Genomic DNA, 13,053 nt, shown 5'->3' with positions numbered 1-13,053 from the left:
TTGCCATATCCAACGTTAGTGACAAAGGTGAGTGTCGCTATCGTTGGCCTATCATTCCTTGCTCCACGTTACCCTTCACGTCAGTGGTCTTAACGTGACCACTAACGTAGGCAATATTGGCTTAGTCCAACGTTAGTGACAAAGGTGAGTGTCACTAACGTTGGCGATTTCTTTCTCCTTCCACGTTAGAGTTCACGTTAATTGGATTAATTTGACTCTTAACGTGGCTAAGTGTGGCCTTTTGGAACGTTAGTAGTGTTCGATGAATAAATTCTTGACGGTTTAGAATTTATCTAATGGAGTCTCGTTGTAAAGTATAGTTTCCAAACCAATCAATAACCCTTTCATACAAAAATTTGAGTTGTCACAAGTACAAACCCCAAATAAGAATTAACCGAAGTATTTCAACTATGGGTCGTCTCACAAGGAATTGCAATGAAATGCTCAATTATTGGCTATGAGGATGCAAGGGGGTTTGATTTTATATTTTTGACAAGAAAAGTAAATAACAAGACAGTAAATGAACAATGAACTAACAAAAGAAATAGAAAAGTACTCTTGGCTAGACATAGGTAATTGAGATCACCATCCTTGTCTACAACCCATATATTGATAATTATGAGAGGCTAACCTATTAAGTCTACTTCCAAAAGCCTTAAGTACGTAATATCTACTCCTAGGCTTGAAGTATATCAAATAGGCTTGATCACATCAACCCATAAGGTCTAACCTCACTACTAATTAACCTAATAGTAGGCTAGTGTCAATGGCTATCAAATTGATCTCCAAGGGTTCTCAAATCACCAATTCATTGAGACCCAATGACTCAAGGTCACTCAATTCCCTTAGCCTAGGCCAAGAGTAAAGAGAACTACTTAAAAACTAGTGAAGGAATTTTAACAAACACCTAGAGTGCAAGAAAAGTAAACATCATAAAATGCAAGAATTAGTGAAACCCATGACTAACGTAAACAAGAAATCAACAATAGAAATCAAGATCAACATAGAAGAGCATGGAAACATAAAATTGCATTAAAGAAAAATAAGATCCAACAATTGTTCATAAACATAAAAGAGAGCAAAACAAGAAATTAACTAGAGAAACTAAGAAGATTAAGACAATATCAAGAGAGTTGAAATCAAAACAAGAATTGAAAGATAAATTTGAGTGTGATTAACCTAACTTTACCCTAATTTCTATCCTAAATCTAGATAGAGGAGAGAGCCTCTCTCTCTAGAATCTACCCTAAAACAAGATGAAAACTAAACTATGACTACTTGGTTCATTCCCCCTTCAATCCTTGGGTTCAATAGCATCAGAAATGAGTTGGATTGGGCCCAAAATGAGCTAGAAATTGCCCCCAACGAGTTGCCCAAAATGGACCCACGCTGCTCCATCAGTGTGCACGCATACAATGCGCGTGCGCATCCTTAGACGTCAGACAACTATGACAAATTTTATATCATTTTGAAGTCCCAGATGTTAGCTTTCCAATGCAACTAGAACTGCCTCATTTGGACCTTTGTAGCTCAAGTTATGGTTGATTGAGTGCCAGGAGGTCAGGCTTGACAGCTTTACGGTTCCTTCATTTCTTCATGAGTTCTCCAACTTTGCATGTTTTTCTCCTCACTTCTTCCATCCAATACTTGCCTTATGAACTTGAAATCACTCAACAAACATATCAAGACATCAAATGGAATTAAAGTGAGTTAAATTTAGCTATTTTAAGGCCTAAAAAGCATGTTTTCACACTTAAGCACAAATCTAGGGAGAATTACAAAACCATGCTATTTCATTGAATAAGTGTGAGAAAAGGTGATAAAATCCCCCCCCCCCAAAATAAGCACAAGATAAACCACAAAATCGGGGTTTATCAAATCTCCCCACACTTAAACCAAGCATGTCCTCATGCTAAGAATAAAGAAGGACAAGAAAAGGGTATGAACATTTATTCAATGCAAAGAAACTATATGCACCTATCTATATGAATGCAACTAAATGCAATATGACTCTATCTACTTGGTCAAAAGCAAATCAATCTCCAAGAGCATGTATGAACAAGTTGGGCTAAGATCATATGATGATTCATGAATCCTACCAATTCAAATATCAAAATGGGGTTCAAATAGACTTGCAAGAAGAAAGCTCATGAAAGCCGGGAATAAGGAATTGAGCATCGAACCCTCACCGGAAGTGTATCCGCTCTAGTCGCTCAAGTGTATAGGGTCGATTCACTCAATTCTCTTCTACTCATGCTTTCCAAGATTTGTTTTTCATCTAACAATCAACAATTATTCAATGCATGCATACATTCATCATGAGGACTTATTTATAGGTTGTAATGGGGCTAGGGTAAAGGTAGGGATGTATAAGGTCAAGTGAGCTTGAAATTTGAATCTTTGATTAACCTAAGCTCTCACCAAACACATATAACAACCTATACAATTCTAATACACAACCTAGCTACCCATGATTCTCACTTTTTCACATACTCATGCATTCTCTTTAATTCACATTCTATATGCATTGATTTTTATTGAACTTTACTTTGGGGCATTTTTGTCCCCTTTTTATTTCTTTTTATCTTTTTTTTCTTTTTCTATATATATATATATATTTATTTTTTTTTCTTTATCATTTTTTTCACATTTTTTGTTTTTTCAAAAGTATATACAAACGTATCAATGCATATGGTTTTACATATAGTGCATGAATATGTACCCAATTCCCAATATTTTCAACAAAAATACATAAATTACACTTTTATCTCAACCAATGTCCCAAGTTTCCCATACCCAAATGATACACACCCTCACTAGCCTAAGCTAATCAAAGATCCAAATTAAGAACATTTATTGTTTTTCACTTAGGAGTAGTGATGTGCTAACATTAAGAACAAAAGGGATTAAATAGGCTCAAATTTGGCTAACAATGATTGATAAAAGGTAGGCTATTTGGGTGAGTGAGCTAAATGAAATGATGGACTCAATCATATAAATGCATGTATACATGGGATAATGGACATAAAGAATTAAACAATTCAAAGATCACAATCATAGAAAAGAGAATAATGCACACAAGAATGGGAAATAAGTGGTTATAAGATGTAACCACGCAATTAGGCGCAAATCTCACATGCTTGTGTTCTTAGCTCAAAAATCATGTTCCAAAATAAATTCTTCAAGCAAGTTCAACAAAAAATTTTATTTTTCAAATTGGTAGGGTGCCCTAAAAATAGTTTTTTTTTTGGAAAAGAAATCATCACCATAACCAAGTAGTCCTAACATAAAAAGAAATGATAGAATATATACAAATTATAACTAACATGCAACCTATCATGCAATGCAACAACTAACTAACAAAGACAAAAATTAAGAATTGGTGTTGAAAAAAGGAAGTTGTTACCCATGGAGGTCGGTCGGATGACCTCCCCACACTTAGAAATTTGCACCGTCCTCGGTGCATGCAAAGGAGAGCAAGGTAGATGGGTTGCTACAATTGATGACCTCCTTCAAAAGGTTATGCGGGTGAACTTGTTTGTGGCCCCATTAGAAGCTTTTCCATTCCTTTCCTTCTTAGTGGCCAACCTAAAAGGAAAGAGAAAGAAAGAAAATTAAGCCTACAACAAAGATAGCAAAGCATATAGAACATAGGCGGGGGCTAGTGCCAAATAAGAGTAGGGTTCTCACTATATGGTAGCTACAACATATAAGTGAGAAGACAATATAAGCTAAGGCATATCAACTAATACTTGATGCAAGAGTAAAGTCAAAGCATAGGTACATGACATGAAGAGCATGTTGCATCAAGCTTAATCAACAATTGACACAAACAAGATTAGTAATAAGCATGAGAGCATTTGGTCCCATCCTAACTCAATGATGATGAGGTATAAAAACAAGGGATCATGAGTCAGGAAGGACTAAAGCACTAATCTTGTGTGTAGAGCAAATATTACAATTAATGCCAAACAAGTCACGAAGCACCAAGATTAACCAAAAAATTCTCAACAATTGAGTAAGAGCATTCAAAACTATTATTAAAATAAGAAACTCGAAAAAAATAAAGTAAAAACAGGCTATAAAAACAAAATGGAAATGCAAAGAATAAAAGTATGCGAAAGCAATGGACAAAAGAAAATGGAAGATGAGAAAAAAACTCCTTTTTTCTTCTTTTTTTTTACCGGCGCGGACGCGTCATGCACGCTTACGCGCCGATACGCAGTTTGGCAGAAGGACGCGCACGCACCAGGTGCATGCACGCGTGGGTCGCAGGCACAGTATAGGCACAAACTGGGCATAACTCTCTGGTTTTTTGTACCAGGAGTGTGAAATGCACCATCGGCGCACGCACAGCGCGCTCATTCGCGGATGCAGCAGAGACAATCCGCGCGCGCGCACCATGCGTGCTTACGCGTGGATCGGCTGGCACAAAGTAGGCATAAAGTGGGCACAACTCTCGGTTCAATGTATGGAGGGGTGATATTTTTTAATCCATGCGTCCGCGCACATGGTGCACCCGCGTAGATGGTCGAAAATGCTTGAGGCGCGCGTATGCACCAGGTGCGCGCACGCGCGGGTTGATGCTCTGTTTTTCAAAATTTTTCCAAGTTCTTGCACCAAACCAAGCATTCCAAACCTCCAAACAGCTACCCAAACACCATAAAACCTTATTTAACCTACTAAACTACCAATTATACTCAACAAAACATGAAATTAAACTAATTACCAATATGTACAAAAGGAAAAAAATGAAAAGAATTTACCATGGTGGGGTGTCTCCCACCTATCACTTTTGTTTATTGTCCTTAAGTTGGACTTATGGGAAGCTCCTTGTCATGGTGGCTTATGCTTGTATTCATTCTTGAATCTCCAACGATGCTTGCTCTTTAATTGGTTGTCAGAATTTCCAACCATCCTCACCAAACTTGGGGGAAGTTCTTCCCAAGATATGAGCTCCCAAAATTGGTCTTCATGTTGTGATCCGGGATCCCATATCTTATTTTCACACACATCTTCTAGTTGATCATCACAATTTCAATTGGGTGAGAAGTGATCCAAATTCTCAAGTAAACACCAAAGCATCTTCCTAGACCCCTTTAGTTGAGAACTATACCAACCATTGCACTTAGACTTTGAATTTCCAACCATAAAGAACCTTGATTGGCAATTCCACCTATCAACCAATTCTCTCTTGCTCTTAACTCCACAAAGAGCTCTAAGTTGCCCATCCGTCTCAAGCAAACCATATTCAAGAGAAAATAAAGATTAGAGATAAAAAATTTACCCACTTGAATGTTATGTTGGATGGTGACTTAGGAAGGGACGTCTCCAATGGTCTTGTAAGTTCCATTCCCTTGTGCTCTTCTTTGACTACCTCCACCTCTTGGCAAGCTCCTTCAACTTCAACCTCTTCCTCTTGACAAAGTTCTTCACATTCAACCACTTCTTCACCAACTTCTTCTAGCTCTTCTCCATTCTTCATATCACAACTTGGAGGTAATGTGAAACTTGTCTCAACATCCACCTCAATTTCAAGAGGAGAAGATTCCTCAAATACCAAAGGATCATGTGTTGGTGTGGGCTCATCTCCAAGAGGAAGATTTGTTATTTGCTCACCTTCTTCCAATTCTTCATCATTCATTATATGCTTAGGAGGTTGCGCATTATCCTCCTCAATACCAAATTCAAGCTCATTGGAGGAAGGTTCAACAACTTCCACAAAATCATCAACAATATCACTTGGTGTGGAAGTGTTCTCAAGCTTGAAATCCACCTCTTGTTCAACTTTGCCTAGGCTTTCAACCACTTCTTCTTCATTAACAATTTCTTCACTCTCCACTTGTTGCAAGACATACTGGTAGCACGAAATTGTGAACAATACTTTTCACAACTCTCATAATCCCCGGTCATGAACCCCAAAAACTTGGTGTTCAATACCATGGCATTAACACAACTTCGCACAACTAACCAGCAAGTGCACTGGGTCGTCCAAGTAATAAACCTTACGCGAGTAAGGGTCGATCCCACGGAGATTGTTAGTATGAAACAAGCTATGGTCATCTTGTAAATCTTAGTCAGGAAAACTCAAATGGATATAGTGATAGACGCATAAAACACAAAGATAAAGATAGAGGTACTTATGTAATTCATTGGTAGGAACTTCAGATAAGCGCATGAAGGTGCCTTCCCTTCCGTCTCTCTGCTTTCCTACTGTCTTCATCCAATCCTTCTTACTCCTTTCCATGGCAACCTTATGCAAGGGTTTCACCGTTGTCAGTGGCTACCTCCCATCCTCTCAGTGAAAATGTTCCTATGCTCTGTCATAGCATGGCTAATCATCTGTCGGTTCTCAGTCAGGCCGGAATAGAATCCAGTGATTCTTTTGCGTCTGTCACTAACGCCCCGCCTGCTAGGAGTTTGAAGCACGTCACAGTCATTCAATCATTGAATCCTACTCAGAATACCACAGACAAGGTTAGACCTTCCGGATTCTCTTGAATGCCGCCATCAGTTCTAGCCTATACCACGAAGACTCTGATCTCACGGAATGGTTGGCTCGGTTGTCAGGCGAGCACTCGGTTGTCAGGCGATCAACCATGCATCGTGCAATCAGGAATCCAAGAGATATTCACCCAATCGAAGGTAGAACGGAGGTGGTTGTCAGTCACTCGTTCATAGGTGAGAATGATGATGAGTGTCACGGATCATCACATTCATCAAGTTGAAGAACAAGTGATATCTTATAACAAGAACAAGCGGAATTGAATGGAAGAACAATAGTAATTGCATTAATACTCGAGGTACAACAGAGCTCCACACCTTAATCTATGGTGTGTAGAAACTCCACCGTTGAAAATACATAAGAACAAGGTCTAGGCATGGCCGTGAGGCCAGCCTTCCAATGATCTAAGAACTAGATGTCCAAAGATGATCTAGAGATCTAAAGTGATCAAAAGATTAAAATACAATAGTAAAAGGTCCTACTTATAGAGAACTAGTAGCCTAGGGTGTACAGAGATGAGTAAATGACATAAAAATCCACTCCCGGGCCCACTTGGTGTGTGCTTGGGCTGAGCAATGAAGTATTTTCGTGTAGAGACTCTTCTTAGAGTTAAACGCCAGCTTTTATGCCAGTTTGGGCGTTTAACTCCCATTTTGGTGCCAGTTCCGGCGTTTAACGCTGGAAATCTTGAGGGTGACTTTGAACGCCTGTTTGGGCCATCAAATCTTGGGCAAAGTATAGACTATCATATATTGCTGGAAAGCCCAGGATGTCTACTTTGCAACGCCGTTGAGAACGCGCCAATTGGGCTTCTGTAGCTCGAGAAAATCCACTTTGAGTGCAGGGAGGTCAGAATCCAACAGCATCTGCAGTCCTTTTTGGTCTCTGAATCAGATTTTTGCTCAGGTCCCTCAATTTCAGCCAGAAAATACCTGAAATCACAGAAAAACACACAAACTCATAGTAAAGTCCAGAAAAGTGAATTTTAACTAAAAACTAATAAAAATATACTAAAAACTAACTAGATCATACTAAAAACATACTAAAAACAATGCCAAAAAGCATACAAATTATCCGCTCATCACAACACCAAACTTAAATTGTTGCTTGTCCTCAAGCAACTGAAAATCAAATAAGATAAAAAAATAAGAGAATATGCAATGAATTCTAAAAACATCTATGAAGATCAGTATTAATTAGATGAGCGGGGCTTTTAGCTTTTTGCCTCTGAACAGTTTTGGCATCTCACTCTATCCTTTGAAATTTAGAATGATTGGCTTCTTTAGGAACTTAGAATCCAGATAGTGTTATTGATTCTCCTAGTAGAGTATGATGATTCTTGAACATAGCTACTTATTGAGTCTTGGTCGTGGCCCAAAGCACTCTGTCTTCCAGTATTACCACCGGATACATACATGCCACAGACACATAATTGGGTGAACCTTTTCAGATTGTGACTCAGCTTTGCTAGAGTCCCCAATTAGAGGTGTCCAGGGTTCTTAAGCACACTCTTTCTGCCTTGGATCACAACTTTATTATATTTTTTTTTTCGTTTTTCTTCTTTTTTTATTTTTTTCGATTTTTTTTTCATTGCTTTTTCTTGCTTCAAGAATCATTTTTATGATTTTTCAGATCCTCAGTAACATGTCTCCTTTTTCATCATTCTTTCAAGAGCCAACATTCATGAACCACAAATTCAAAAGACATATGCACTGTTTAAGCATACATTTAGAGAACAGAAGTATTGCCACCACATCAAAATAATTAAACTGTTATAAAATTCAAAATTCATGCAATTCTTTTCTTTTTCAATTAAGCACGTTTTTATTTAAGAGAGGTGATGGATTCATAGGACATTCATAACTTTAAGGCATAGACACTAAGACATGGTGCGCAAAATTATGAACAATACTTTTCACAACTCTCATAATCCCCGGTCATGAACCCCAAAAAACTTGGTGTTCAATACCATGGCATTACACAACTTCGCACAACTAACCAGCAAGTGCACTGGGTCGTCCAAGTAATAAACCTTACGCGAGTAAGGTTCGATCCCACGGAGATTGTTAGTATGAAGCAAGCTATGGTCATCTTGTAAATCTTAGTCAGGCAGACTCAAATGGATATGGTGATGAACGAAAATAACACAAAGGTAAAGATAGAGATACTTATGTAATTCATTGGTAGGAACTTCAGATAAGCGCATGAAGATGCCTTCCCTTCCGTCTCTCTGCTTTCCTACTGTCTTCATCCAATCCTTCTTATTCCTTTCCATGGCAAGCTTGTGTAGGGTTTCACCGTTGTCAATGGCTACCTCCCATCCTCTCAGTGAAAACGATTGCCAATGCTCTGTCACAGCATGCGGAATTCAGCTGTCGGTTCTCGGTCAGGCCGGAATAGAATCCATCGATTCTTTTGCGTCTGTCACTAACGCCCCGCCTGCTAGGAGTTTGAAGCACGTCACAGTCATTCAATCATTGAATCCTACTCAGAATACCACAGACAAAGTTAGACCTTCCGGATTCTCTTGAATGCCGCCATCAGTTCTTGCCTATACCACGAAGACTCTGATCTCACGGAATGGTTGGCTCGGTTGTCAGGCGAGCACTCGGTTGTCAGGCGATCAACCATGCATCGTGCAATCAGGAATCCAAGAGATATTCACTAGAGCCTTGGTTGCTTGTAGAACAAAAGTGGTTGTCAGTCACCTTGTTCATGGGTGAGAATGGTGATGAGTGTCACGGATCATCACATTCATCAAGTTGAAGAACAAGTGATATCTTAGAACAAGAACAAGCGGAATTGAATGGAAGAACAATAGTAATTGCATTAATACTCGAGGTACAGCAGAGCTCCACACCTTAATCTATGGTGTGTAGAAACTCCACCGTTGAAAATACATAAGAACAAGGTCTAGGCATGGCCGTGAGGCCAGCCTCCCAATGATCTAAGAACTAGATGTCCAAAGATCCGAAGATTGCTACCAAAGTCTTCAAATACAATAGTAAAAGGTCGTACTTATAGAGAACTAGTAGCCTAAGGTTTACAGAAATGAGTAAATGACATAAAAATCCACTTCCGGGCCCACTTGGTGTGTGCTTGGGCTGAGCAATGAAGCATTTTCGTGTAGAGACTCTTCTTGGAGTTAAACGCCAGCTTTAGTGCCAGTTTGGGCGTTTAACTCCTATTTGGGTGCCAGTTCCGGCGTTTAACGCTGGAAATCTTGAATGTGACTTTGAACGCCGGTTTGGGCCATCAAATCTTGAGCAAAGTATAGACTATCATATATTGCTGGAAAGCCCAGGATGTCTACTTTCCAACGCCATTGAGAGCGCGCCAATTGGGCTTCTGTAGCTCCAGAAAATCCACTTCGAGTGCAGGGAGGTCAGAATCCAACAGCATCTGCAGTCCTTTTTAGTCTCTGAATTAGATTTTTGCTCAGGTCCCTCAATTTCAGCCAGAAAATACCTGAAATCACAGAAAAACACACAAACTCATAGTAAAGTCTAGAAAAGTGAATTTTAACTAAAAACTAATAAAAATATACTAAAAACTAACTATATCATACCAAAAACATACTAAAAACAATGCCAAAAAGTGTATAAATTATCCGCTCATCACAACACCAAACTTAAATTGTTGCTTGTCCTCAAGCAACTGAAAATCAATTAAGATAAAAAGAAGAGAATATGCAATGAATTCCAAAAACATCTATGAAGATCAGTATTAATTAGATGAGCGGGGCTTTTAGTTTTTTGCCTCTGAATAGTTTTGGCATCTCACTCTATCCTTTGAAAGTCAGAATGATTGGCTTCTTTAGGAACTCAGAATCCAGATAGTGTTATTGATTCTCTTAGTAAAGTATGATGATTCTTGAACAAAGCTACTTATTGAGTCTTGGCTATGGCCCAAAGCACTCTGTCTTCCAGTATTACCACCGGATACATACATGCAACAGACACATAATTGGGTGAACCTTTTCAGATTGTGACTCAGCTTTGCTAGAGTCCCCAATTAGAGGTGTCCAGGGTTCTTAAGCACACTCTTATTGCCTTGGATCACAACTTTATTTCTTTCTTTTCTTTCTTTTTTTTTTTCGTTTTTTTTCTTTTTCTATATATATATATATTTTTTTTTGAATAGTAATGCTTTTTTTAAGAATCATTGTAATGATTTTTCAGATCCTCAGTAACATGTCTCCTTTTTCATCATTCTTTCAAGAGCCAATATTCATGAACCACAAATTCAAGATACATATGCACTGTTTAAGCATACATTCAGAGAACAAAAATATTTCCACCACATCAAAATAATTAAACTGTTATAAAATTCAAAATTCATGTAATTCTTATCTTTTTCAATTAAGAACATTTTTATTTAAGAGAGGTGATGGATTCATAGGACATTCACAACTTTAAGGCATGGACACTAAGACACTAATGATCACAAGACACAAACATAGATAAACATAAACACTAAAATTCGAAAAAACAGAAGAATAAAGAACAAGGAAATCAAAGAACGGGTCCACCTTAGTGATGGCGGCTCTTTCTTCCTCTTGAAGATCCTATGGAGTGCTTGAGCTCCTCAATGTCTCTTCCTTGTCTTTGTTGCTCCTCCCTCATGATTCTTTGATCTTCTCTAATTTCATGAAGGATGATGGAGTGTTCTTGGTGCTCCACCCTTAGTTGTCCCATGTTGGAACTTAATTCTCCTAGGGAGGTGTTTAGCTGCTCCCAATAGTTTTGTGGAGGAAAGTGCATCCCTTGAGGAATCTCAGGGATCTCATGGTGAGTGGGGTCTCTTGTGTGCTCCATCCTCTTCTTAGTGATGGGCTTGTCCTCATCAATAGGGATGTCTCCCTCTATGTCAACTCCAACTGAATAACAGAGGTGACAAATGAGATGAGGGAAGGCTAACCTTGCCAAGGTAGAGGACTTGTCCGCCACCTTATAGAGTTCTTGGGCTATAACCTCATGAACTTCTATTTCTTCTCCAATCATGATGCTATGGATCATGATAGCCCGGTCTATGGTAACTTCGGACCGGTTGCTAGTGGGTATGATTGAGCGTTGTATAAACTCTAACCATCCTCTAGCCACGGGTTTGAGGTCATGCCTTCTCAATTGAACCGGCTTTCCTCTTGAATCTCTCTTCCATTGGGCGCCCTCTTCACATATGACTGTGAGGACTTGGTCCAACCTTTGATCAAAGTTGACCCTTCTAGTGTAAGGATGTTCATCTCCTTGCATCATAGGCAAGTTGAACGCCAACCTCACACTCTCCGGACTAAAATCCAAGTATTTCCCCGAACCATAGTAAGATAATTCTTTGGATTCGGGTTCACACTTTGGTCATGGTTCTTGGTGATCCATGCATTGGCATAGAACTCTTGAACCATCAAGATTCCGATTTGTTGAATGGGGTTGGTAAGAACTTCCCAACCTCTTCTTCGGATCTCATGTCGGATCTCCGGATATTCACCCTTTTTGAGTGAAAAAGGGACCTCGGGGATCACCTTCTTCAAGGCCACAACTTCATAGAAGTGGTCTTGATGCACCCTTGAGATGAATCTTTCCATCTCCCATGACTCGGAGGTGGAAGCTTTTGCCTTCCCTTTCCTCTTTCTAGAGGTTTCTCCGACCTTGGATGCCATAAATGGTTATGGAAAAACAAAAAGCAATGCTTTTACCACACCAAACTTAAAATGTTTGCTCGTCCTCGAGCAAAAGAAGAAAGAAGAGAGTAGAAGAAGAAGAGGTATTGAGGTGATTGGTGAATGGGTGAAGAAGAGAGAGGGAGTGGTAGGGTAGGTGGGGATCCTGTGGGGTCCACAGATCCTGAGGTGTCAAGGAAAAGTCATCCCTGCACCAAATGGCATTCAAAATCATGTTTTGAGCCATTTCTGGCGTTAAACGCCGGGCTGGTGCCCATTTCTGGCGTTTAACGCCAGCTTCTTGCCCATTTCTGGCGTTTAACGCCAGTCTGATGCCCCTTTCTGGCGTTAAACGCCCAGAATGGTGCCAGACTGGGCGTTAAACGCCCAACAGCTAACCTCACTGGCGTTTAAACGTCAGTGGGTGCGTCCTCCAGGGTGTACTATTTTTCTTCCTGTTTTTCATTCTGTTTTTGCTTTTTTCATTGATTTTGTGACTTCTCATGATCATCAACCTACAAAAAAGATAAAATAACAAAAGAAAATAGTTAAAATATAAGATTAGGTTGCCTCCCAACAAGCGCTTCTTTAATGTCATTAGCTTGACAGAGGACTCTCATGGAGCCTCAGAAATGTCCAGAGCTATGTTGGGACCTCCCAACACCAAACTTAGAGTTTGAGTGTGGGGGTTCAACACCAAACTTAGAGTTTGGTTGTGGCCTCCCAACACCAAACTTAGAGTTTGACTGTAGGGGCTCTGTTTGGCTCTGCTTTGAGAGAAGCTCTTCATGCTTCCTCTCCATGATGACAGAGGGATATCCTTGAGCCTTAAACACCAAGGATTCTTCATTCACTTGAATGATCAACTCTCCTCTATCAAAATCAATCACAG

Source organism: Arachis hypogaea, chromosome 7, assembly GCF_003086295.3.
Source record: "Arachis hypogaea cultivar Tifrunner chromosome 7, arahy.Tifrunner.gnm2.J5K5, whole genome shotgun sequence".
In the NCBI taxonomy this organism is placed as follows: Eukaryota; Viridiplantae; Streptophyta; class Magnoliopsida; order Fabales; family Fabaceae; genus Arachis; species Arachis hypogaea.
Note: the sequence above shows the minus strand (reverse complement) of the source record.